Consider the following 27,288-nt stretch of genomic DNA (forward strand, 5'->3'; position numbering starts at 1 on the left):
GCCCTTGCCTCGGGTGCTGATTTTCCTTGAGTGTCTATTGGAAATAAGGGGCTATGACTTCCAGCACATGCCTGTAGCTCTCTGAGGACTGGCCAGCTTTGTCATGGTACTTGACCATGTAAGAGGCACTTGACTGTGCCTCTGATCAGCTCAGCTTCACCCATGTTGGCAGGCTGCTAGTGCCCTGGCTGGGCGAGGGGGGATTTTTTTTTCCCCCAGAGCTACCCCAGGAGGGGTGTGGCTGGACCCTGGGGTCAGGTCAGACAGTCTCGTGCTTCTGAAGCTGGAGTCCCACCTGTGTCTGGCCACAGGGCTTTGCTGTGCAAAGTGGGCCGTCAGACTGTAATTCCATGCAGTCATACAATGGTTCAGGCTGGAAGGGACCTTAAAGTTCATCTGTTTCCAACCCTTCTGCCATGGGCACAGAACCCATGGAACCCATTTCCCAGATGGAGATGAGTTTGTTCTCATGATCAATCTTTTTCTGGTAACTGCTGCCAAAGAGTCTGTGATCTGGAGAATGCACTCATTTCTCTCAATCCATTTTCAGTAAAAAAACCCCAAACAGGATGGGAAACATATCCTGGCAAGGTTTCTGGCATATCTGGTTCCATGACTCAGCATTTCAGAAATAAATAGTCATTTAAGTCTTTTTTTTTTTTTTCCCTTTGTAAGCAATACTGGTGTTTTTCTAGCAAATGGTTAACTGTCTTTTTTTTCTCTTGACTTTCAGTTGGGGCCAAGGAATTTGCATAAATATTACTATTTCTGGCATTTCTAGACTCATTTCAGTCTAGAGACTTTCGTGGTATTGTCAAGAACAAAGTGCTTTTAAAGAAATGCACAGCCAAAGACGATTGAAGATCTGTGCACACAATGTGTAACAAATTTGCCAGCAATTAATTTATTAATAAAAGTCACAGTAAATAGAGGAATCCTCTTAGGATATACTACTGGAAATCCCATAGGTATTTCAATTTCTTGAACACTTTGCTATGTAAACAGAATTTTCATTAAAATGGATGTATTTTTGTGCTGGTAATTCAGTCTGAAAAGAAAACTGTTGGGTTTTTTCCTCCATTCCCACATGCCCTTGAAGTATTTTTGACAGAAATACCAGAAAGACAGTCATTCCACCAGTATCTGACTCTTAGTGCTGCAAGGCAGAGAATGGGGGTTGTTTATGATGACTTAATGGCAGCATTGGAGCAGATGCTCTCACACCTCCCAGCTAAGGGAGCAAGAAATTCCTGCCACTCACATGGTCCCTCTGATTAAGTGCTTCTTGCTGCTTTCCGGAAGCCATTTGCTGCCCTGCAGTGTTCTCTGATTCGCACACACTTGTGTGCATCTCCATTTAATTTGTCTCTCCCCCACTCAGCCTGCTGTGCACCATAATATGGAAGAGCAGACTTAACCTCACAGTCATCTGTTATGGCCCAGTATTTCATAGACAGAGACCAAGACTGTTGCTGACTCTGATAATTTTAGTAACAATATACTATGGAAACATTACCTTATTTTTCAGCTTTAGATACATCTTGATTAGGAAAAAAACTTCCACATGTTGTGATTAGAATAGTCCTCAGCCTCTTTCAGCAGAAACAGGGTTAAATATTGAAGTGAAGGGACATACTTTTCATTTTCTATCATGGAAGTATGAGTGGTAACAGTGATGACTGTGTAGCTCAGGAGGTGAAAAATGACCAACCAGTGATGAGCAAACACTGGCAGAAAACATAAAAGCAGACACATAATTCACAGGCCAGACAGCAAGAGATAAGACACTGCATACGAATAAGAATATGTGGGTGTGAGAGCAAGCAAGTGCTGAAGAAGAGGATCTGACTGCTTCACTGCAAGTGCAATTATGCAGAAAGCTCTTCTGACTGCATTTCATCAGTAGATACTACCCAGTGGCATAAAACTGGTAAAAAATCCCCAAAAAGCTGTATAAAAATGACAGGCTTGCTTCCAGGCAAAATAAACAATCAGTTCAAAATACCAATATATAATATCTGCCTTACAAATAATTAGCTTTGTTCCTGTCTCTCAGAGTGTTTAATTTTGCCTCAGATTTAGACATTTTGTTCTGGTTTCAGCAGACCATTCGAACAAGACTATGCATACTGGATATCAATCACCTAGATATGTTGGCTGGCTGTACCCTAAACTAAGTAAAAATTGTGCTTCTTCCATTAATTAATATATTTTTTTTATTAATATCTGTTTGAAAAAATCACTGAAAAACAGGCTACTGATATTTCTTGATTTTCATTTCCTTGTTAACGTATTGTTTTAAAGAACAGATTTTAAAACACATATTTATTATGGATTAAGAGTACCTGTTCTCTCAATGTCACAAACCCACAAACAAAGCATTTTATTTGCATGCCCCAAGCATTCAGTGAAGGACAATTCATGAGTAAAATGCATAAACATTTTTCATTGTTCATTGCTGAGCTCTGGATCACTTCACTAAGTTTGTGGAAGTGGCTGATTGCACTCTAGATTTTTAAAGCCAGACTGGATTTCCTGCTTATCTGTTTATTTAACTGCCTTTAATGATCCAGCACATATGGCCTGATGCAGTAATACTGGGTTACAAGCCATCTAGTTTTTTATGCTGGAGAAGGATTCAATTACTGTGACTGTTTCACTCAGCCATTATAAAACTTGGCTGGAGTTTTCCACTGTCTTTCAGAAGAAGTTGAACTCCTTCGGTGGAGGCTTCTCCACGCTTTTGCAAGTTTCAGGATGACCCCATATGTATCTTTACTTCCACAGATTTCATTTGTGTATTTATGTACCAGTACAAATCAGTGCATACTCAAATGTACTTCTGTGAAGGTTTTAAAATTTTATTATTATTATTATTATTATTATTATTGTAATTATTATTATTACTATTATTGTAATTAATACTTCCCATCTGGTGGTACTTACATTGTCTGGATCTGATTTAACCAAATGACAAACAAACACATTCTTAAGTGACAAGCTCTCCATCCACAAGTCTCATGGCTCAGTTTTCCAAATTATACATCTGAACTATTCAATTTTTAGTAGTGTGTCTAACATTAGATTTTAAAAATTATTTGTAAAGCAGGCAAAAGTGACAGAATGAAATATAGTTTATAAAAATAGGAGTGTCCATCAGGATCTGCTATTCTTGCATTAAACAATAATAATCAAGCTCCTAACCTAATTTATTCTGATCATCTGGATTAATTTTAATATTGTAAAGCCTAAAATATTTGTCAAATTTTCACTTAGTTGTTTGTAATCTGTCCAATTTCCATTATGTTTTGAGGATGGGGCTTCATTAAATATCCTTAATATTTTGCTTTTGTATGATATTTCTGCAAAAAATAGATTGTCTCTTAAAGTAACAGAGTTGTAGTTCATATTCAAGTGGAAAACAGTGTGGGAAGTTAAATGGGAAGTGCATATCTGTTATGTGGCCAGACTACTGGGGTAAGGGACATTTATAGCTTCTTTTTCCTATGCTTGCATAGGCAATGTGAGAAGGTAAGCAATTTTATAAATAGACTTAGACTGATGTGATTAGGTGTAAGTAACTGCAGATGTATGTAGGAAGTGGACTTTGTGTGTGGGACCGGTTATCCAGTTAAATTTCTCTTTCTGCCTGTGGAATATCCAGGCTGTAAGTGAGCAGGCATGCTTTGCATCTGCAGAAGGCTCTTTGAGAATCCAGGTCAGAATAAGTGAGTGAAATCCATAATGACACCAAACTATCAAGTAAGTGATATTGTATTCTCTGTCCTCTTTTTCTTCCCGAACATTTGGTTCAATCCACCCCAAAATAATTAAACACTGCCTTGGAAAGTATTATCAGCATTGGAATCATAATTCTATAATGAAATTACAGGATTCAGATTAGGAAACCTATAAGTTTTTTAAAATTAAGAGGAAAGTTGATATGATGGAATAAACAAAAGCTGTTAAACTAATTGCGAACTGGAATATATGTTTGACAGTATGAAAATTACAAGTGAAGTACAATTAATGACTGGAATAGTAACAATCTGATTTTATTCACTATGCAAAGTTTAATTTCCTATCTTGTAAATAACAAACCTCATAAACAAGCCAGCAGCTAGATTGATAGAACTAATCAGTTTTTATAAATATGCTGGTGCTGGGTGACCAGTTTTAAACAACGAACATAGAAAATGAGTAGAATTGGAAATGAAAAGGATCCATCTTACTCATCCATAATATGGATGAAGAGTAAGTTTTTTTCTTTAGTAGGGTAAGAAAGCCTTGTGGAGGTCACTGTAGAGGAACTGCAGTGCAACCAGCCTGGCAGTACTCCTGTGGCCAGTGTCATGATCTCTAATACTCCATCTGCAAAGCCTCTGATGCTGCTTCTTCAGCTGTGCACCGTTTTATCCAATGTGCCTCTGCACCCCATCAGCAGGGCTGCTGTGTCATAGTGTCCTTCTGGTGACTCACAATTGCCCTTGCAAAAATTGTTTCACAAGGAACAAATCCTAAGAGAAAAATGTTTGAGTTTTTATGCTGATTTGGGGTTTTTTTTTACCCAAGCCAAATAGTCTCAGCTGTGGACTCCGGTCAGAGTGAAATTCCAGAAAGGAGCATTTGGAGTGGTTGCCTTTACAAGGCCATTATGGCAGTGGAATCATAGAATCATTAGGTTGAAAAAAGACCCTCAAGATCATGGAGTCTAACCGTTAACCCAGCACTGCCAAATCCAGCACTAAACCATGTCCCTAAGTGCCACATCTACATGTCTTTTAAATACCTCCAGGGGTAATAATATCATTGCATGGCCAATTGAAATATCACCTGAAAAATTACCTCACAGACTGTTAACTCTACTAATCATTGATGTGTATTATAAAGAATATGGGTTTCTATGATTATGATTAAATTGATTTTTACACATCAATATTCTGGTAGTCTCTGAAATCTCATATTTATTTCTAATTATATTTTTGATAAAGTGGTGGGGTATTTTTCTCTGCTTTGGAGTATTGATATGTTTTATGAGGAAATGCATCACCAGGATTTACCATGCTGGAGCCTTGAAGGACCAAGTATAATTTGTGGGACACACAATTATGGTATTACCAGAACAGATACCACTTATGTTTTCCACATACTCCTAAAAAGCTTTTCAACAAAACATATTGCCATTGAACAAGCAAGTGGCTCTAGCTTTTCTGACAGCTCTCCTTCTAGAATGCCATTATAAACTTAAGATATTATAGTACAAGCATTTAACTTAAAAACAACAAAGTGTTGCAAGAAAAGGGCTAAAAGCCCACCAAAAAACAACAAAAAAATCTCCATAGACTGATGCCATTCATTATCAGGGAAAGCTGTGAACTCTTAATCAATACTTCAAGTCATCTTACAGTATTTCATGGTGTTTCACCCATTCTATTTGGAACCCCTAATCCTGATCGTCACTATATATGAATTTCAGTCCAAGCCATCTTCACCAAAAGGCCATTTCATCATTTTACTCTATTAAATATAGTTTTTAAAAAGTGATACACTCCCTATAGCATATTTCCATGTAAACAAAGCCCTAACAAAGTGAGAGGGGGAGAACAAAAGCAGCTGGCAAGGTTCAGGATGCAGAGTTGATCTGCTTTCTGGTGCCTAAGAGCCTGACTGCACTCTTGAATAACTGATTTTGTGTATTCCTGAGCTAAATGTAGGGTCTGCCTACACTTAATGAACCTTAGAGTGCAATCAAAAAGACAAATATGATATGTCTGAAAATATGAAGATATTTTCTTCTTTGAAGACCTTTGGGGACTCTTGCAGTCTTTGGAGTCCTCTTCTCCATCTTGATAAAATCACTGTTTTATCCAGCTGTGTCTGCCACTGAAACTCTGTTCCAACCTAACACTGAAACCACAAAAGTCTGAGTAATCACCCTGTTTTGTTCTTTACATTGACCAGCATCTTTACTATGGCATCACTGAGAGAAAAGGCAACAATATTCCAAAGACACTAACATAGGTTAGTTTAACTTAATCTCTGGCTTCAGCCTACAATACTTTTCAGAAAAATATATTAATATGGGACTTTATTGTTCGGAGAGTAGCCTTGGTCAGGAGTTTGAAATGTCTGAAACAAGATAATTAAAGAATCCTTAAAAGTGTACTTCAGTGTTCTGAACTTCCTTCATATTTTAGAGCTTTTCTGAAAAAAATTCAGCATACCCTTCTGAAAAAGAGCTGAGAAACCAGTCACATTAAACTGTATTTTGTCTCTTGAAACTACTCCCTGGCTGTAGTTGACACTGTACTCTGTTGGATTTTGCAACTTTGGCTCTGAAGCAGTGATCATCATCTATGGACCCATTTTCCAGAATTAATTTCAGCAAGGAAAAGAACAGTGTATTTGGATTGAAAAAGACCTATTACCTTCTTCCCTGTTCTACATCCTATAAATGCAAGTTCATTTCTACAGTACACTGTCTGCTTGCTCCATAAATGGTTGCTTAAAAATCTAGGGCTTTACATCTCAGAAAACTGCAGCAGAGCAACAATTTTTCCTCCAGCATTTGCCTGAGTCAAAAATTCTTCCTAACCAGCTGTGCGCATTGATATTCTGTTCTATTGCACTGTCTTCTGTTTCTGTTCTTTGCAAGGAGCGAGAGCTTTCGTACAAAACTTTTCCCATTAGTAACTATTTTCAGCTCTTACCTGTGTGATCCCCAAATACAGTGAAAATATGGACTCCATTTTTATCTACTTTTCGTACATATTTTTTTTAAGAAACACAGCACAAATGTGCTTTCATACTCAAAAAAAGTCTGTAATATGACACAAATATTATGACCTCAACTTTTTAAGCAACTCACGTGTACATATTCCATTTTCTTCTGAATGCAGAAATACTTGCTTCTGCCAAACTACTCTTTCTTTGTGTAATGAGACACTGATGCTTTCATAGAGTAATTTATCCAGCTTTCTCTGATCATTCTCACGTGTTCATACATATATACTTGCCCGAAATGCTTTTAGTGGGGTTCATCATGTCTGGGGTCACACGTGTTGGCAATAAACTAAAATTTTACTGCTTCTGGAGACTTCCATCAGGTTTTGTAGTAATTTGCTGTGATCTTCCCCCTACAGGCATATAGAAGCACTATGAACATGGGTCTGCAAATGGTCTTTTTAATCAAATGGATTGATGGTTCACCAGTTTGAAGCTATAGATAGGTGTAAGTATGTTAATATAAGAACAACAGTAAAAATTGTGACATCTTTTGAAAATCTCTGAACAGCAATTTTTGTTAGACATACCTTTATTTACAAATAAAAATGATCTTTAAATCTTAAGGGATTAAACACCCGGAGTTTCTGCCTTTATTGATTTCAGCTTTAGTCATTCTGTCATATGCTTTGAAATACTGACCTGCAGCATTTGGAGAGTAGCTGTGTCACAGAAAGAACACTCACTGAGCCTGATTTCCCAGAATGGTTGTAGGCAACTCTTTTCTTATTTGCAGAAATAGGTTTCATGACTGTGCGCACAAACTGTATCCTAATGTGGCCATAGAGGCAGCGATCATAGCAACAATCAGTACAGCACTACAGAAGCACTTGGAGAGCAAATGAATGTGTGCTAAGGTCTGACACTGACACCATATGGACTTCAGGGGAAGTTTACTTGCAGCTTTACAGGCCGTGGACCAAATATTTTAGACTTTGGAGGAGCATCCTTTGGGATCCCACTTCAGGTTTGATTTAATCTGAAAGAAATTTCACATGGTGTCAGAGACTGAAATATTATCATTTAAGACTTAAATATTTTCTTGAAGGACTTTTAAAACTGTATTACAAAAGCTGCAAAAAAGACTACTGCACCCTGAATGGGGCCCTGACTGAGGCCTTACCGCTGCTCGCTGATGAAGATAAGATAAAGTAACAACTCAGGGCTGGGGACATTCGCTGAGCACAGGCTTAACACCTCCAAGATGAGGACCACAGCCCCAGGGCTATCAACTGCCAGGCTCGAACAGACCCTCGAACCAAGGGGTGGAGGGAGGAGAGGCTCTGGGTATTTTGGAAAAGCCTCTGGTGAGAGGCGCAGTGACTGCCCATCCTCCACTGTGCAGAGGCCAGCTGAGGGGTCCTCACTGTGGTGAGGGGAAGCTTATCCACAGCACAGGGGCCCCCCAAAGGGGTCCCCAGACCGAGCACCAGAGCGCCAGAGATGATGCAACAGACCCTCAGTGTTGCAAGGGACGGTGTCAGGCTGGCCCCTGCAAAGGGAGACACGTGGGCATTCCCACTTGGCCCAAAGTGTGCATTAATCCATGGGATTCTGCCATCTCTGCACGGGATTCTGTACTCTTTGGCGTGTGGCGGTGTGGCAATGGGGGACCCTCACCACCAGCAGACCAGATGGAAGGGAGCAATGAGACGTCGTTGGGACCCTCGGATGGGTGATGTGCTTCCACCTAACCCCTGTCACCTCTCCCTGTTCCCCCACCCCTCACGCACACTTCTTTTTCTATTTTTTCTTTCTTTCTTTTCTCTTCCCTTCTCTTTGCCTCTTTCACTATTAAATAAAATACATCCATTTTTTGGCATCAACATGTAACCTCGTTTGGTTTTAACCTTGTTTCTGGGAATATTTTGAACCTTCTAAGTTCTTTATGGTTTATGCACAGAGACTTAGCTTGCTTTGCTTTTCTGGGTTTAAAACGGATCGCAACACATGGGTATCCAGAGCCTGGTCCCCTGTGAATCTAACTGGTAAGTGAGGATGATCAGAAAATTCATCTCAGAGGTACACTACTGAATTGAAGTAAGGCTGAAATTCAGGACATCCAGAGCTAGTCAAGCATCCAAATGTTCTCTTTAGCATACTTGTCATACCCAATTCAGGAATATAATGAGTCACAAAAGCAAAATATTCCAATGCCTGTTTGCTTTACTTTGCCATATGTAGGGTTTGGAGGTTTTTTTGTTCCTGTTATTTGGTTGGCTTTTTTTTTTTTTTAATTACATATTCTCCAGTGTCTTGTCTTATCTAGAAGAAAAGGGAAATACCCTAAGGCACCTAGAGTGCTATTGTGATCAGCCAAATTTCTGGATGAGTGGTTTGAAAAATAGCTCTTCCTTTGCTGAAACAATGGGTATACTCCTCAGCAATATTGTGCAATCCATCAGTTCTGCATAGGTTTATGGATTGAAAGGAAGGCTAGAGAGAGGGAGAGGAGGACTCTAACTAGGCAATAAACATTATTAAATCCCTTTAGTTCTCGCAGTGTGAAATATGCAGTGTAACGTGTCATTTAGTCACACATGCACTGTCAGAGCACCCTCAGGGAGCATTAGTCTGGCATTGAAAGTTACCTTAGTGATTCTGCTCTGAGCTAGGAAGCAAAGGCTGAACCAGATGGGGAACTCAGAGCTTTTGCCAAATCATCACCAACTTCAGAGGATTTTTTTGGAAGCAGAAAGGAGACGGAAACAAGGGAGAACAAGATAACTCACAGAGGTTCTTTGCATGTTTTAGAATGGATTTTGTAGTGCAAGTTAAGCTTGTATTTTCATTTATGGTTTGTATGAACTGGGACAGTACTAGCTCCTACGTGGTTTCTCTTCCTTTTAGCTAAAGGAAATTAATTTTCATACCATGGTTCTTGAATTTGAAAATGAAAAAGCAGGCTATGTTTTTCCTCAAATTTAATGAAGTGCCAATCAGGAAAGCATTCAAGCTTAGTCCTAGTGAGTATATGCTTCAGTCTTATCGTAAATCAAGGCCAATAAATTGTGGTGTTCAAAACACTGCATATCATTACATGTGCTTTTTTTCATGATAATAATAGAACTGCCCAATGACACAGTGTCTTTTCTATCACTGAATATTTTGTGGGAAGTTCATAATATTATAATTTGATATTAATATTAACAGCATAAAACATTTTCAATTCCTTAGAATCTTTTTAAAGCCAGAAAAATATCTTTTGCACACAGAGTTATTATTTTTTCTGATCTTCAGAACTTCCTAGAAGTATAAGGAAGTCCAGCCAAAAAAGCCCTAAAAGAAAGAAAGTCTGGCTGTTGACACAATGAATTTGGGCTCAATCATGAGCTATCTTTTTGAGTGCTCACCTTTGCAAAGAAAGCACAGTGTCCAAGGGAATCACTTCTAAGTTTCTCAGTTCTTCTGTGGTTGGCCCCACAGGAGAAATAGAAGTTCTGAAAATGCCCTGATTTTTTCCCTAGAAATATCAGAGCATAAGATAGAAAGTTAGTTCTATGGAGGTATGTATCTGAGCCTTTGTATTCTGACTGGCAGACAATACTTGAACTTCAAAATCTACAGTGACTCATAAAAATGATTTTTTAAAAGTATGAATCTGTCTTAATTAAAACAAATGCAATAAAAATTGGAAAACCTCACTGCCTTCAATGGAACACGTTGATCAGGAATTTAGGTTAAGAAATAAAGACAATGTTCTGCTTTTCCTGTGGCCTGTCTCCCCTGGAGGACTCTGAGTCGTTTTTGTTTTGTATCTGTTTTGCTAGCATTTAGTCCAATTATAACACCTCTAATCAATTCTCCAAACACCATGAAGTGATGGCAGAAAAAAAAATGCAGATTACAGAAGATTGATAGAATTGTTCCTGGAGATTTATTTACACAGGCTTTGAGATTTCACCTGAAGTCCCTCTGACTTTAGGGTACTGTTTGATCTTGATCCAGTTCTGTCACACCTTGACCATAGACTCACTGTGTCTTGCTCAAGCTTTCAGCAGTAAATTGTACAGCAAATTAACAAACAGAAACCCAAAGCAACTCCACTGTCTTGTCTCTCCAGAATGACAGACCGTGTAAGATGGATGGCTCATTATACGTTGCATGAAGTAAATTATGTCTAGAAATCTATTATCTGGAGCTTTAATGATCTTTGTCATTCATCATTAAGAAAGTAGTACAGAATTCATATTTCTTTGTATATATTCTGCAGTTCTTCTTGAGATTATAATTTTACTTCTACCATACCCCTACCATTTTCACGAACATGGCTAGAAATTGTCTTATATAAACTTTAGAAATTATAATCTTGATGTTTTATGTCATTGCAATGCACAAACCTGCATGTTCAGTAAGATCAGAATTAGGACCTTTTTTCCAAAGCAAGTGAATTCTTGGTGCAAATAACACAAAGGTTTATTAAAAATATATAAATATAAATATAAATATAAATATATGTATATATACTTTGTCCTAAAATGTATATACTGCCATAGTGTCTTTCTTTTGTCAGTCCAGTTTAAAGCATGCTGTCTTCTTGCTTTCAAACTCAGCTACCATCAGGAATAAAGTCAGTTTCTGTGGCAACTTTATCATACTCATCACAAATGTTAGGAGTGAAGATGTGCACGGGAAAGAGAACTGAATTTAGAGTATGGGGCTGCCTCTATTATCAGCACACTTAGCACAGCCCATGCTTGGGTTTATGGACTACCCAGTGTCATTTACTGTGTTAAACTGTTAACATTTTAGGCCATAACCATATTGTAGTATACACTGAGATTACCCACTATGCTAGCTCCATCAGAATAGAGCTTAACTTACTTTTTCTTAAGACAAATTGATTTGCTGACATTTTTCAATAAGTTTGTGAATATGAAATAGCTTCTATGAAAAAGAAAAAAGAAATATAATTAATTTTGTATTATAAGACTCTGGGTTAGCTTGACCTTGTTAGCATACACTGTACTCATAGAATCATAGAATTGTTTGGGTTGGAAGGGACCTTTAAAGGTGAGCTATTCCGAACCCCCTGCAGTGAGCAGTATGTTCATCACTAACATACAGATCACTAACATACCAGCTCTAACAACATGCTTTGGATCCTCCTAATTTTTGATAATTAGCAAGGTGTGTATGCTTTTGTCAGTAACCAAAAGACACGACTTATTTTCCCTGGTTAATTTCTCTGACAGTAATAATAAACACATTCGAAGAATATTCACTGTGCACATAGGTTTCATCAAAATATCTCTAAATATTTCCTAGCAGAACTCTTTGATTTGTGTTCTTGATCAAGATAAAAAACGTATTTTGTTGTTTCCTTTCAAACTGTAAAACCCTGAACGCTATTAAAATATTTTCATATGACACCAAACAGCTGGGTTTTCTTCTCCCTACCTCATTCTCAGAAATATTACAACTCAGGTAATAGGTAGAATAGACAACTTTCATTTAAAACTGCTAACAATTAGAAAAGTTCTAAGCAATTGGAAGTAAAGCCTTTGCACATGAAGTAGAGCTCAGTTCAAGTTTGTCATGGACAGCTTTGCCTATAGATAGTGACTCATGAGACATTTTTATTTTAGTCAAATATATTTTTATTTTAGTCAAATATCTCATACTGAATACTTGTTGAATTATTTGTATAATTCCCATCAGCAAGTTGTTTAGAAACTGCCTAGTGCTATTTATTCTCTTGGGTTATGTGACTAATTTTATTATGCATTACTTATAATAAAAACAATTAAGCCCCAAGCCAGGGTCCTGTAGGTATGGCCAAGTACACACATACTTTGCTCATAGCAACTTGCAGTCCAATATGAAACAGGTCCCAGCAAGCCATGGGAACAAAAGTAGTCAGTGAAGAGCAAACTGCACGTGTCAATGAACATAACAGCACTAGGAATATGCTTTCATGCTGCCCTGGCTCTGTTCCTCTGCCAGTAGTTGATCTCAGTGACACAAGTCCAGGCTAAGTGCACGTAACTTGAGAGTACTAAATCATTAAAGATTGTTTTAGAGGCAAATAAATCCAGTGTGTGTGTTCACCAATAGATACAGAGGCATATGTATGTCTTAGTCACTTTCCATGCTCCCCTTTGGCATCACAGTGCTGGCAGCAGGCAGGGCAGCAGCCCCAGCTCCTCGGCTGCAAGCGCAGGAGGGCGAGGCTGCAAATGCTCTGCCATCAGCAGCTCCCAAGGTTTGGATATATCTCAATAAAAGAGACTTGTTTATCTTTCAGACTTAAAAGCATTTATACAGGCTGTCTGGAGTTGCTGAGGATTCATAAACTGTCCTGCAATAGCAGCTGTCACAGTGACTGCAAGTAAAATTGTCCCACGGGTAATAGCCAGATCCTCATCCTTGAAAACATTTGTATCTATGTATTCAGCTACCTTAAAATAATTTGTGCAATGAGTAAACTATAAACTTCTATATGGAGAAATTAATGGCCCATATGTATTCCTTTAGTTATGTTGCAATCTACTTGCCCTGTAATTAAGATTCAGCACAGCAGGGATTACTCTTAAGAGAAATAAGTTTCCTGAGGAGTAAAGACAAAATTGTTCTTTTGGCTTGTGGCCCTCATGTTACACATGAACTTTGTCCTCTTAGAAGGCTTATACTCTTCCTGACAATACCCACACTGCTTGATCGAAGGTAACTTTTGAATTCAGTGAATAACATCTGCTATGCAGGCTCATGATTTGTCATGTTGGGTATGGTCTTGCTCTGATAAGATCAGAATTCTTGGAAGAAAAATACCAATACAGATTTGAAACAACATTTGTCAAGTTTTCCAAATGAAGCAAGCTTGGGGTGGATCAGAATACTGAATAGAATATCTTCCAAACTTACTTAAGTAAGTACTTAAATACTTAATTAAGTACCTAATTACTTACTTAAGTAAGTAATACCTGCAGTGAGAGGCAGGAGTCATTCCTGTGTGGTTTGTTTACTGTGATTCCTAGATAATTGTGATTGTATGCAGTCATGGTGACTGACCTAAGTCCTTTCAGTATCAGAACTGAAGTTAGTGAAGATCTGTAGATCAGCACAAGGCTAAGGGAAATACTGCCAGAGATTCCTTACTCAGTGAGAATAAAACAGAGCCATTTCTGCTCATTGCCACAATTGTAACACAGAGTGCCCCAATTTACAGGTTCTGAAACTGTCTTATGTCACTTTCTGCAGATGTATTTTCTTCCCCAGGTCTATAAGAAAATCTAAGTAGTGGGTTACTTATTTGCTTTTGTTGCCTGTGGACCAACAAGTTTGGGGAAAACCATCATAGAAACAGAGTATGTTTTAGGACCAGTTACAGATATTGAATAGTTCTTATGGAGGCAAGCATACTGAGCACTAGAGGTTGCCAAATACTAGATCAGGCAGTAACATGATTTTCCATAAAATCCCAGAAGGTTGTAAGGGACCTGGTTCATGTGATCCAACCTTCCTGTTCAATCAGAGTCTTCCTAGAGCAAGTTGTACAGGACTGTGTCCATACTGGTCTTGGATATCTCTGGCAAGGGAGACTCCATAACCTCTCTGGGCAGCCTGTTCCAGTGCTCAGTCACCTGCACGGTAAAGTTCTTCCTCATGTTTAGGTGGAACTTCCTGTGCCTCAGTTTCTGCCTGTTGCCTCTTGTCCTGTGGCTTGGCACCACTGAGCAGAGCCTGGCTCCATCCACCTGACACCCTCCCTTCAGCCACTGATAGACATTGATGAGTTTACCTCTCAGTTTCTTCTTCTCAAGTCTGAACAGGCCCAACTCTCTCAAACTATTCTCTCATAACAGAGATGCTCCAGTCCCCCAGTCATCTTTGTAGCCCTCTGCTGGACCTGCTCCAGGAGCTCCATGTCACTCTTGTACTGGGGAGCCCAGAACTGGACACAGGGCTGAGTAGAGGGGCAGGATCACCTCCCTCGACCTGCTGGCAGTGCTCTTCCTAATGCATTAGGATACCATCGGCCTTCTTGGCCACAAGGGCACTGCAGGCTCATGGACAGCTTGTTGTCTGCCAATACCCCCAGGTCTTTTTCTGCATAATTGCTTCCCAGCAGTTCAGCCCACAGCCTGTACTGGTGAGCGGGATTATTCCTGTCCAGGGGCAGGACCCTACATTTGCCTTTGTTGAACTTCATTAGGTTCTTCTCTGACAATCTCTGCAGCTTGTTGTCCAGGTCTTGCTGCGTGGCTGCACAGCACTTGCGTATTTGTTTCTCCTCCCAGCTTTGTATCATCAGCAAACTTGTTGAGGAGGCACTCCATCCCATTGCTCAAGTCATTGATGAACAAGTTAAGCTATTTTGCCTACTTTCTGTGTCTCAATCAGTTACCATATTCCTATCTTCAAGCCCAAAATATCATAAATTATCATTATATGTAAATTATCATATCTATGATCCCCATTTTTATATCTATAATTCACATATAATACATATGATTTGCATGTTACTTTGGGTTTGTGAACCATGAAAGGTCTTACAAAGTATTAATTGTTATTGTAGCAGGTGGCCCTGGGTCTCCCAGGTGTGTTGAGACACTGTGCTTCATTTGGTGAAAAACTAGGAATGCTAACTGAGCCACAGAAGATGAGAGGGCAATGAGATTTATAAGAGCACCTGATTTTTATTGATCCATAAATAAATCAGTCTCTGCTTTGGCCCTGGTTTGAAGATGTAGTACTACTGTGAAATTGAACAAGAAAATCATATTTTTTTTTTAATAAAAGCTGTAATACTTTATATAGCACTCTTAAGAGGAGCAAACTGAGATTTCCCATCCAACTTCTTTGATTTTTTTCGTGGTTTTTTTTTTTTTTTAAATACAAAAAAACCCTGTGATTATTTGATGAACACATAATGCACCAGTTTTTCTGCTGCCCCTGTGTGAAAAGAAGTACTTATCTTGTATCTTGACAGTTTGTCAATCTGGAACATGGTGTTGGCTATGATCTCACAGGCACGTGATGAATGAAGGTATCACTGTCCTGCCACTTTGCAAGGAATGTTGTTTGTGTGTTTTGGCAGCGTCCGCTTTTTTCTCTGTCTGATTTACTGGGAAATAGTCTCACATATGTAAAATTTTTTTTAATGAGATGAGAGAATTTCTTCGCTCTCAGATTTTTTTTCTCTCCATTTTCTCTGCTATATAAGGTCACTGGAGAGAACAAGCAGATCTTGTCTTGTCCATGACAGTATTTCTGTAACTCATGCTGCAAGGTACCCTTCATCAGCATTTACATCCAGGGGAAGCAAACACACCACTGCTTGACTTTACTGCAAAAAGAAATAGAGCTTTGAGCGTCATGAGCAGTTCACACCACCACCTCAGTATATACCAGTACTATTAGAAGAAAATAATACTCAGGATTTAAATGTCCCATTGCCTTAAAGAGGTTTTTAGACTTGGGTGAAGGACCCTCAGGAACAGGTCGGTAGAGGCTGGCTGTAGCAGGAGACAGAATTAGTACTTTGCCACAGCCAGGCATGTGTTCCTTTCCCTTTCTCATGACCTTTTCTAGCTATTGCTTTGTTATTCATCACAGTTCCCAGTTATGACTCAAACTTCTCATTGAAATACATCAAAGAATATTTTATCCCAGCCATGAGAACACATCTCATTCGTGTGGTGTGTTTTAAACTATTCCACAACCTCTTCCTATGGAGGGCTTTGTTCCTTTGTCAGAGAAATTGTTCATCTCCCTAGGTCTCGGGACAGTAAAAAAAACCTCTTAAAAATGGACTTATCTGTTTCCAGTCCCAGTTTTGGCTGTCTTGGATATATCAGTTTTGTACTTAAAGAAGGAATATGACATTTTCAGAAGGAATTCATTCTCAGTTAAATAAGGCTAGAAAATGGGACAGCCTTGCATCTCTCATCTTGTTCTCACAGTGTGTGGTGGCAAAATGCTTTTGCAGTCTGTGCAGGTGTCTTGCTTAGTTTGGCTGTCCAGGTATTGCTTATGGGATATATGTTAGCAAAAAAAAAGCAAAACAAGTATAATTTGGGTTTGCAATTGTCTATGAAAAGCTTTACAAATATTTAATAACCAAACTCATATGAGTGCCAGAAAGAATTATTACTACTGGATCTAGATAAGAAAGTCTGGAATATTTCTATGCAAATGCATGCTGTTGTCACGTGGTCAAAATTACCAAGACAGAGTGATGAAAGCATAGTCAAAACACAGACGGGTGTGGGCTTTATTTCAAACGTTAATTTCTAGTATCCTGTGACTTTTTTTATTCTTGTTAAAGTAAAATAAACAAAAATTCCAAGAAGCAGCAAAAAGAATTATTTATTTTCCCCATGTTTTTCTAGTGAATTTTTGTTATGATTTAAAATGTGTCTTTGTAATCATTAGTGATCTCTGCATTGATCTGACTTACACCTAATCACAAATACTGGGTATCAATTATCTCAAGAAGAATTCCTCTTTCTGTGTTTAAGTAGAAGTCCCCTGTGGATGATAGCCTAGATGAACCATAGAGGAATTACAGGTATCTGTAGGGGAAAATACCATTATATTACAATGAAAAACTGAAAATAAATTGCCAATATTATATTCAGCCTGAAGCAAAGAAGAATTTGGGAGCACTTGCCTGAGATACTGTAAGTGATGAAAGTCTCAGAGAAATTATTTTCTTTTCACTTTGCCATATTTTAGTGAAACTCAGTAATATATTATGTTAAAGGGTGTTAAATTGAAGATCAATAAAAAGAATTTTATAAGCCATGCATGGCCGTGGGTGTGGTTGGGTGTTTGTGTGTATGGGGAGAGAGGGAGAGAGAGACCTAAGTCCTGCCACATTTTCTACAACACAAGTAAACAAACAGGTTGTGAGTGGATTAAGGATCAAATATTTCATGAATGTGTACTATGTTCTGATGTGTTTTCTCCTTTTCACTGGCATTTAGTTTCTAAAAATCTTAGTGTATCAAATTACGTGGTGTTACAGCAGCCCTTCTCTTTGTAGTACAGAAGTGCAGTATAACTACAGATCTCCTTAGTAAACCCTAACGCCCAGTATTAGTTTGTAATTTAAGACATGTGAATTCACTGCAAATGAAGAGGGAACAAGAGGCTTCACTTTAATGCACACTACTAATGTATCTCATGGCAGCTATAAATCATGTAACTGCTAATTTGGCATCCAGACATATAGAAGGAAAAGTTTTCACAGCCAAATATTTTTCTTTGATTTTCTTTTGTAAGCAGAAGATGAAAAGAAACACTTGGACTCTTAAGAAAAACTACTCTTAATTGAGCTATTCATTACTTAAGAATTTGGGTTCAGGTCTTCAAAGAAATCTGCCATTTTGGGTTTTGTTGCAATATCTGTGTCTTAAAATGGTTTTAGTAATTTTTTTAACCACTAAAGTGTTCCCTGCTTCTGAAAATCACTTAAATATTGACACAAATGTACTTTGATCTGGAAAAGATTATGTTTCAATAACAGTTAGGTAGCAGCTGCCTTAAAGTTTCTAATTTTTTTCTTTACACCAAAAGCATAGAATACTTTAACCATTTTATGTGTCTTAAATATAAAGCCTGCAATAGCTTTAGGTGCTTAATATGGGTAGGAGAAGCATGCTTTCAAGTAATGGAAAAAGAATAGGAAAAGCCAAAATGAATGTGCGGAGCTCTATAATAAATCTCTTTTTCCCCAGTGTGATTTGGAAGTTCATTTCAGAGGGAGAGCTGAAAATAATTTCATTCATTCCCCAGCATCTCAAGAACATGCTTTACAATGTTGGACATTGTCATGTAAAAGGGAGGTTTAAACTCATTCTACTCAAGGGTGAGAATTCAGAGCAGGCAGTGAGCTACAAGGCAGCATGAGCACCTTTCTCAGTTTGGCACTGCTGACAAAAGGAAGGCAGTTATAAGAGCATCAGTAATGCTCAGATCATGACAGTGAGTATCTTAGGACTTTTCATAGAATCGTAGAATTGTTTAAGTTGAAAAGGATATTTAAAATCATTGAGTCCAATATTAAGTCAGCACTGTTATCTTAACCACTAAGCCATGCTACAACCACATTTTTTTTTTGAACACTTTCAGGAATGGTGGCTCAACCACTTCCAGTAACCCTTCCTTTGTAATTCTTTTAATGAAGATTTTTTTCCTAATACCAAATACAAACTTCCCTTGGCACAAATTGAGGCCATTTCCTCTCATCCTGTCACTTGTTACTTGGGAGAAGAGACTGACCCTGACCTCACTACAACATCCTTTCAGGTAGTCATAGAGAGTGATAAGGTCCCTTCTGACCCTCCTCCCTCCAGGAAAAACAACCCTAGATCTCTCATCCACTCCTCATATGACTTGTGCTCCAGACCCTTCACCAGCTCCATTTCCCTTTTCTGGACATGCTCGAGCACCTTAGTGTCTTTATGGTAGTGAGTGGTCTAGAACTGAACAAAGGCTTTGAGGTGCAACCTCACCAGTGATCAAGCAGGACCTGCCTTTCCTAAACTCAGGCTCTCTGGGCCTGATTCCCTGGCGGTCCTGCATGTGCTGTGGGATGGGTCTCAAGATGATCTGCTCCATGACCCTTCCTGGCCCCAAGGTCAACTGACAAGCCTGTAGATCCTCTTCTTCCTGTAGACCCTTCTTCCAGCTCTTCTTGTAGATGGGCTTTACATTTGCCAACTCCTTGTCAACTGGGACCTCCCCAGATAACCAGAACTGCTGGTAAATGGTTGAAAATGCTTGAGTGAGCACTTCCAACAGCTCTGTCAGTCCCCTTGGGTGGATCCCATCCATCCCCATAGGCTTGCAATTGTCTAAGTGGTGTAGCAGGTACCTGACCATTTTCTTTTGGATTACGGGAGCTTCATTCTGCTTCCCATCCCTGTATTCCAGCTCAGGGGTCCGGGGACACAGAGAACAACTGGTCTTGATATTAAAAGATTGAGGCAAAGAAGGCATTGAGTACCTCTGCCTTTTCCTCTTCCTTCATCACTACCTCTCCCCCCACTTCCAGTAATTCTCCTTAGCCCTCCTTTTCTTGCTGATTTATTTCTAGCACAATTATTTGCTGGCTTTTACAGCAGTAGCCAGATTAAGTTCTAGTTGCATTTTGGCCCTTCTAGTTTTCTCCAAGCATAACCTCACACCAACCTTGTAGTCCTCCCACATTGTCTACTCCCTCTTCCAAATGTCATACAAAGTTCCCTGTTCAGCCAGACCAATCTTCTTCCTCACTGGCTCATTTTTCAGCACGTGGGAACAGCCTGCTCCTGGACCTTCAGTATTTCTTTCTTGAAGAAGGTCCAGACTTCCCGGACTCCTTTGCACTTCAGGACTGCGTCCCAAGGAGCTCTGTCAAACAGTCACCTAAACAGGCCAAAGTCTGCCCTCTGGAAGTCCAAGGCGGCAATTCTGCTGACCAGAAAAGAAAGCTCTATAATTTTGTGGCCACTGGGCATCACATCACCCACCAGTCTGTCTCTGTTCACAAGAACTGGCTCTCTCTATAGGTTCACTCACCACTTGCACCAGGAAGTTACCTTTCACACACTCCAGGAACCTCCTAGGCTGTTTCCTCCCTGCTGTATTTTATTCCCAACAGATATCTCGTAAGCCAAAGTCCTCCAAAGAACAAGAGCTAGTGATTCTGACTTCTCCTGGCAGGAAATAGAAATATTAATTTCTAATGGAAATAAAATATCTCCTCTTCCTCTTAATCCTGTTTGGTTGGTCTGTGACAGCCTCCCACTGTGATATCTGCCTTGTTAGTCTTTCCTCTGATTTTTAAGCATAAACACTCAACCCTATTTTGCCATCACTAAGCTCTATACAACTGAAACCCTCCCTAAAATACAGGGCCACTCCACCGCCTCTCCTTCCTTGCCTTTCCTTCCACTCCATATGTATCAGTCATCTTACCATGTCTCTGTGATGGCAACTATGTCATAGTTTTTCTGCTGCACAAAAAAACCAGAGTATCCCTAATTCTCTAGTTAGGCCTGCTATTTTGCTGTTTTCTTCCTTCTGTTGTTTTTGCTGGTCTCACTCTGGGCATTTGGTATTCATTAGCTATGAATGTGCTGAGAACCTAAATGCCGTATGGAGGCAGTAAACTGGCACACCAGTTCAGTGATTCAGCTAAAAATCTTGTGTTGAAACCTAAGGCCAAATAGTCTTGCTAACCTACTCAGTAATTTCAAACATGTCTCATATAAACTGCTATTCATGGAACATTTACAGCTACAGATGGCTTGCAGTCAGGAATAGTTTTCCTGTGAATTTACTTATTCCAAGGGATTTATTTCATCTTTTCCTCTGCCAGCTGGGTGCAGTAAAGAACAGTTAGTTACCCACTGCTCTTTATCCTTCTAACCACTGTGTGTGGGACTCTCCTGCTTTTGTTAGCAATGATGAAGAGTAAACAGTGTTCCTTTGGACCCCATCCCCATGCCCATCCTTTTATACTGGATAATGGATTGGGCTAGTGCCTGTTTGTTAATGTAGCTCTTTGCACCAGCTCTCGCTCTGCCAGTTTTGTGGTGCCTGTAGCCAAGCAGTTATGACCCCATATTATGCAAGACAGCTCTAGCTTGCACTGGCCATAAATCCCACTACTCTGGCAGTTTGCAGCATTGGGCAGCTCCAGAAAAGCTTACAGGAACAATGGCTGTTCATCATCAACAACAAAACAAGAGCAGAGGAGATTAATAATGCCAATCTTGCCCCTCAACTATATATGTGTGCATGCATTGAGTAGCAAGGGTGACATTTTCTCCCTAGTTATTGCTAATTATCATCTAAAGAGTCCATCAGGGAGTATGAGAGACACATTTGGCTTCAAGAACAGGCTGATGGTTGCTTAAATCACAGCCTAGATGTACTTGCTTGAGAGTTTTACCTTACTTCCTGCCATTGTCTCTGTCCAGTAATGAGTTACATGCTACACAACTGTCTACACCTGCCTTATCTGGTGCAGGATATCCTCCTAATCATGTGCAGTCCATCTGCACTCTGTTGTCTTCAGCTCTGATTCTGTGGCCTGCAAACTGGTTGGAAACACAACTTTAAAGCTTAAGATCTGAAAAAGTGCATTAGCTGTATTTCTCATTTTAATGTAGGATAAAGTAACATATTTCTAAGTTTAATATCAAAGTTGGTTTTGGTTTTTTTTGTTTTGTTTTAAAGTTACACTTGGTGCAGAGCTGGGTGCTGAGCTGGGTGCTGTTGATGATGATGACATTTCATGCAACCCGCATTGGGACTTACAGTGGAAGGAAGCACAACAGTCCAAGAGTCTCCATCTTAGTTCTAACTCAGGTAATTTCATAGAGAAAAAAGGACTTGAGAGGTCTTGTCAAGAACAAGCAGTGTGCCTGTGATGGTTGCTAGGAATTTTTAGGTGCTCTTTGCCCCCTTTTCCTTCCTGAATAGCACATGTAATGAAAACTGAAATTGAGAGAACCTTGTCAAAAATAAACTATTTTTGAATGCTTTTCTGAACCTGGGCTTGAACAGTCTTTCTGTTGAATAGCAGAGGTACCAGTTTTCCTTTCATTTCACGCCTTTAAATACTGTAGAGATATTTTTGTGAGAGCTCTGGTTTTGCTGAGAAATGTTGTGCAGTGCAAAATTCTTCATTGCACTTGTAATGTCCTTCTGTCTTGGGCTACCTGTAAAGTCCCCTGACAGCTAAGGATCAGAAGGAAATTATGAGTTTCAGCTGTTAACAGCTGTCATTTTTTGTGTATGTAAATGCTAATAACATTTTACCCCAGGGGTGGATGAATCTCTCCTCCCAAATTTGTCACAGGTTTTCATTCACCTAGCACAGAAACAGAACATTCTTTTTTTTCCCCATTTCACAAGGGTGATTTTTCATGTGGATCAACTATGTGTTATTTTCACTGAGACAGTTGGGATATTTTTATCTCTAAATAACTTTTTACATCTCCAGTTTTTCCAGTATGATTTTCTTTGCTTATTCATAGTTTTTGAAAGGGCTGGTTCTCATTACTGATGGATAAGTGTGCATTCCAGCTCAATACGAAATAGTTGGGTGGAGAGAACAGCTGTTGATACTTTCATAATAATTTAGAAAGTCAGTGGGTTGTAGCTACAAAACAAATGAGCCAGATTGTGCACCTTAACCACGCTGAGGTTGAATTTACGTTTAACCAGTTTTGTTCCCTTACACAAAGAACATTACTGCATGAATAGTTCCACAGATCAGTGGAAGTACTTGTAGAACACAGTGCTGTCGATAGGAAGCTGGCAGAACCTCATTCTTTTCTCTGAAATTTCCACCTGCCTCTACTGAGCTAGTTTTTCTCCCTTCAGTAAAGGTACTCTGAACTATTGGAGCTGTGCTCCAGTTCAGCTGATAACAGTAGGCACTTTTTTGTAAGTGGTGTGTTATATGGCAGAGATTACTGTTCTTGGTCTGTAGGCAGCTATGTTAACCCATAGTTTAGAACCACACACTATCTCCTTCTCTTTCCCCCCCTGCCAGTACTAAATACAGCAGAGAATTCCTGGTGCCCTAAGACCATAATTAGCAGGGCGTGTGTGTCTTTTGTGTCCAGGTTCTCTTTTTTCCCTTGTTAATGTGGCTGCATTTCTCCCTGAACTGCAAGGAAACATAACTTCTGTGTTGAAGAGCTAATCCCTGCTCTTCCCTAAATAGCTACATTTACTGATCCATGGAAACAAAATAAGAGCAGAAAGGAAGCATTATAGAATCCTATTTTTTTTTTGGGCAGAGCATCCCACAGAGCAACACTCCTCAGTGTTCATGACAAGTGGCCTTCATTGCCACACAAAAGTTTATGCCATTGGTAAACCTTTCTGCAGCTCATTTGATTGCTATTGAATTTTCCTTTCTTACCTGTCTGTGCATTCCTATATTTCTAAAGAGTGTGACAGAAATAAATGAAATTAACTAAACAAAAGAAATAGTTTTGACAGAAACACGAGATTCGCATTGCTAATCTAAACTGATTGATTTCTTTGAATTTATGTTTTGGTAAGACTCTTGTTTTTATAGAAACAGATTTACTAGAACAGGGATTCATGGCATTTAAGAACATTTTCTAAACTGGCAGCTACTGGAGCAGCAGAACTTTCCAGAATTGTGTGTATTTACAGACCTGATTGCCTGAGAACAAGAGACCTCTCTTGATGAAATGTCATGACCTTTCCACATCAATTTGTCATTGTTAACTTTCTGACATGCTGAAACTAGCCTTTAAGAGCAAGAGGTGACATTGCCTTGTAGTTTTAAAACATTTAGTCTTGCCTACAAAAGCTTAAATGGTCAAAAGGATACTTTGATTACAAATAATAGAAAAAAAAAATCCTTAATGCTTAATCTCTGCTCTTTAATTACAAACCATTGTCTATAAAGTAGTAGAAAAGATCAAGATTAAAACTTCCAGAAATTTTATTTTACTGCCTTCAACTCCTGGTCACTGTTTTATGTGGAGTTACCTCTGTCAAAAATCCCCTTTCTGTCAGATCTTTCTCTCTAGCCTGAGATGATTTATGATACTGTCCAACTTGGTGCCTGAATGGTTGTGGAAGTGTAAATGATAATATGCTAACTTTATTCCATTACTTTCATTGCTATTGATTCAGTTAGTTTTTCTTCTGTGTTGGCATAAAGATGGTCCGTTTCAATATGTGAAAACCATAGGAATTGATTTCTTGCATTTTTCTTTTGATTAAAAGTTTGTAACATTTTCAGAAGCAATAGCCTTTAATAAAACAAAAAGCTTCCCAACTAGTTGTACAGGGAAATACAATTCAGATTAGTTTAATCCTTTATAAACTAGTGTATGGCCACTTCTTAAATGTAAGTTTCTGCAGTTTTTATCATGTTTGATTCATACACGTATTACTTCACATTAGGCTACAGTGAATTACCATCAGCACATTTTACTTGTCTAGATTATAGCCTCTTAAATATAATTTATGTCCTGATAATGAACGTATGGATTTATAGAACCCTGAAGCACTACCCCTTAATCCAGATTTTTGTTGTCTTAGTTGAACCTTTTGCTCTATGCACATCTGTAGCTCTCTTCTCCTATCCTATTTGTCACTTTGGTAGATTCACCTTTTGGCAGGGCAGAGCTCTACAAAGGCAGATGCAGCATCCTGCACCTGGGGAAGCATAACTAGTACAGGCTGGGGGCTGACCTGCTGGAAAGCAGCTCTGCAGAGAAGGACCAAGGGTCCTGCTGGACAACAAGCTGTCCATGAGCCAGCAGTGTGTCCTTGTGGCCAGGAAGGCCAGGGGTATCCTGGGGGGCATTAGGAAGAGCATTGCCAGCAGGTCAAAGGAGGTGATCCTGCCCCTCTACTCAGTCCTGGTGAGGCCTCAGGTGGAGTGCTGTGTGCAGTTCTGGGCTCCTCAGTTCAAGAAAGATGAGGAACTGCTGGAGAGGATCCAGTGGAGGGCTACGATGATGATTAGAAGCATGTCTGTGATGAGAAAAGGCTGAATGAACTGGTTCTGTCTAGCCTGTAAAAGACAGAGGGCAAGCAATACATCATTTATCAATACATGCACATATCCTAAGGGTAGATGTCAAAAGGATGGTGTCAGACTCTTTTCCAAGTGGACGTGGGCACAAACTGAAACACAGGAAGTGCCTTCTGAATATGAGAAAAAACTTTTTTAATGTGAGGGTGACAGAGCACTGGAACAGGCTACCCAGAGAAGTTCCAGAAATTCTCTGGAAGAATTCAAAACCTGCCTGGACATGATTCTCTGCAACCTGCTCCAGTGCTTGACCTGTGGCATTGAACTTGATGATCCCCAGAGGTCCCTTTCAACCCCAACTCTTTTGCTAATCGGTGGTTCTGCAAATATATTCAGAACCTGAAATTGATCAAACACTGGCAGATTGTTTATTGTCACTAAAATATCTGTAAAAGTTGTTTAACCACTGTAGTTGTCACAACAGAGGATTGACTTTTCATCCCAATGCACTGTGTATTGTCAGCAATGCTGGTATGTTCATATCTCTGTGTGGAGATATCTTTGCTTCCTGAGAAATCAGGGTGTTGGAGATGGATGCATATTAAAACACTTGCTAATATATGCTATCAAGAGCAAAATAATTAAAAGGTGAACAGAGAGGCACACTCTTCTCATAGCAGGAGGATATTATCTAGGCATGTTCTGGTGATGACATCATCTGTTACATGATATGGAAATGACCAGGAGAAATTCTCTGCTCAGGAGCACTGGCATGGAGCTGTGACTTCCACAGGATGACAGCAGGAGCTTTGTTCTGTAAAGATTTCAGGGAATCTTGTGCGAGCATTAAGTGCTTACAGGAAGAAATGGTATTAGCAAATGTTAAAACACGTCAGGACTTGCAGGAAGATTATAAAAGATGCCAAAACAAAATGGGAACAAAGAAATTACCTGCTTTGCAAAATTTTGTGTCTTATTTGTGTGAACAAAGTACCTTCTTATTTTTCCCTCCCCCACCCCACAGAAAATGTGTCATTGGTAATTTTGTATGTCTACAAGCACACAGACTTTTAAAATAGAAATGATACCTGGAGTACATATAGCAGAAGAAAACATACAGAGAAATTAACCCTACTAGAGGAAGAGAGTAGTATATACAAATAAAAGTCAATAAATATAAAAAAGATTGGGTGCATTACAATGTGATTTACTTTGCATTCCATAATCAAAGCCAATAATTCCTACTTCCACTATATTTATAGTAGATATTTCTTCTTCTGTAGATTTTTGTTGCACTGGAAGTGAATTAATCTCAAACTCTATTTTTTTTAGCTTGCCCATATCTACATTTTAAGCATGAGGGTATTTTATATCATTTTACATAGGTCTTATCACAGTTATAGGTTTGAGAGGTTACAAAGATCATTGAAACCTATGGGGTATCCCTCAGTGAAAATGTAATGGTAAAGCCTGTGCCTTTTTCTTTGCCCTCTTTGGGAGAACTATTATACTGAGTGATAATCTTACAACTGCATCTCATGTGTTGTTTACAATATAAATGACACTGAAATTCAGGCAATTAAAACTAACTCTTTACAGAGCCAGAGATGCAAACAGCAAGTTGAAACAGCACAAAATCCATCAGTGCTAGACATTTTTTTTTTCTGCCTTTCTGAGTGAAGTTGATTCTCACTTTCAACAGGCTGTGAAAACATTCCAATTAAATATTTTTTTAAATTGTGAAGCCTTCAGGAGTACAGCACTGAAAGGTGCCATTTGAATCTTTGCATTCAATTCCCCACAGTCACAAGTACTTTAAAAACAGAAGGCACATGAGAAGCCACCAAACACTTTTCTGGGTATCTCCTAAGAAATATCTGATCTTCAGCGTACAAGGCTGAAAAATGGTGCATTGTGAGTCCACTCTGCACTTTAGACACAAATCAATTCCTCTTAGTCCTCTTAGAACTCAGGGCTCTGCTCTACAAGACTGTTGTATTATTTTTCTTATGTCAGATGGAAACTGTAGGGAA

The 27,288-nt window shown here is 39.1% G+C and overlaps 1 long non-coding RNA gene across 1 annotated transcript in view; it reads left to right on the forward strand.

Annotated features, from left to right (window-relative positions):
• The first annotated feature begins 6 nt into the window (after positions 1-6).
• Positions 7-27,288, forward strand: part of LOC108448223 — a 32,088-nt gene continuing 4,806 nt past the window's right edge. Inside the window, exons 1-2 of the long non-coding RNA XR_001864040.1 lie at positions 7-7,231; positions 21,958-22,089. This is a non-coding gene — a long non-coding RNA (uncharacterized LOC108448223). The remainder of the gene's footprint in view (positions 7,232-21,957; positions 22,090-27,288) is intronic.

Source organism: Corvus brachyrhynchos, unplaced genomic scaffold (assembly GCF_000691975.1).
Source record: "Corvus brachyrhynchos isolate BGI_N302 unplaced genomic scaffold, ASM69197v1 scaffold227, whole genome shotgun sequence".
Taxonomy (NCBI): domain Eukaryota; kingdom Metazoa; phylum Chordata; class Aves; order Passeriformes; family Corvidae; genus Corvus; species Corvus brachyrhynchos.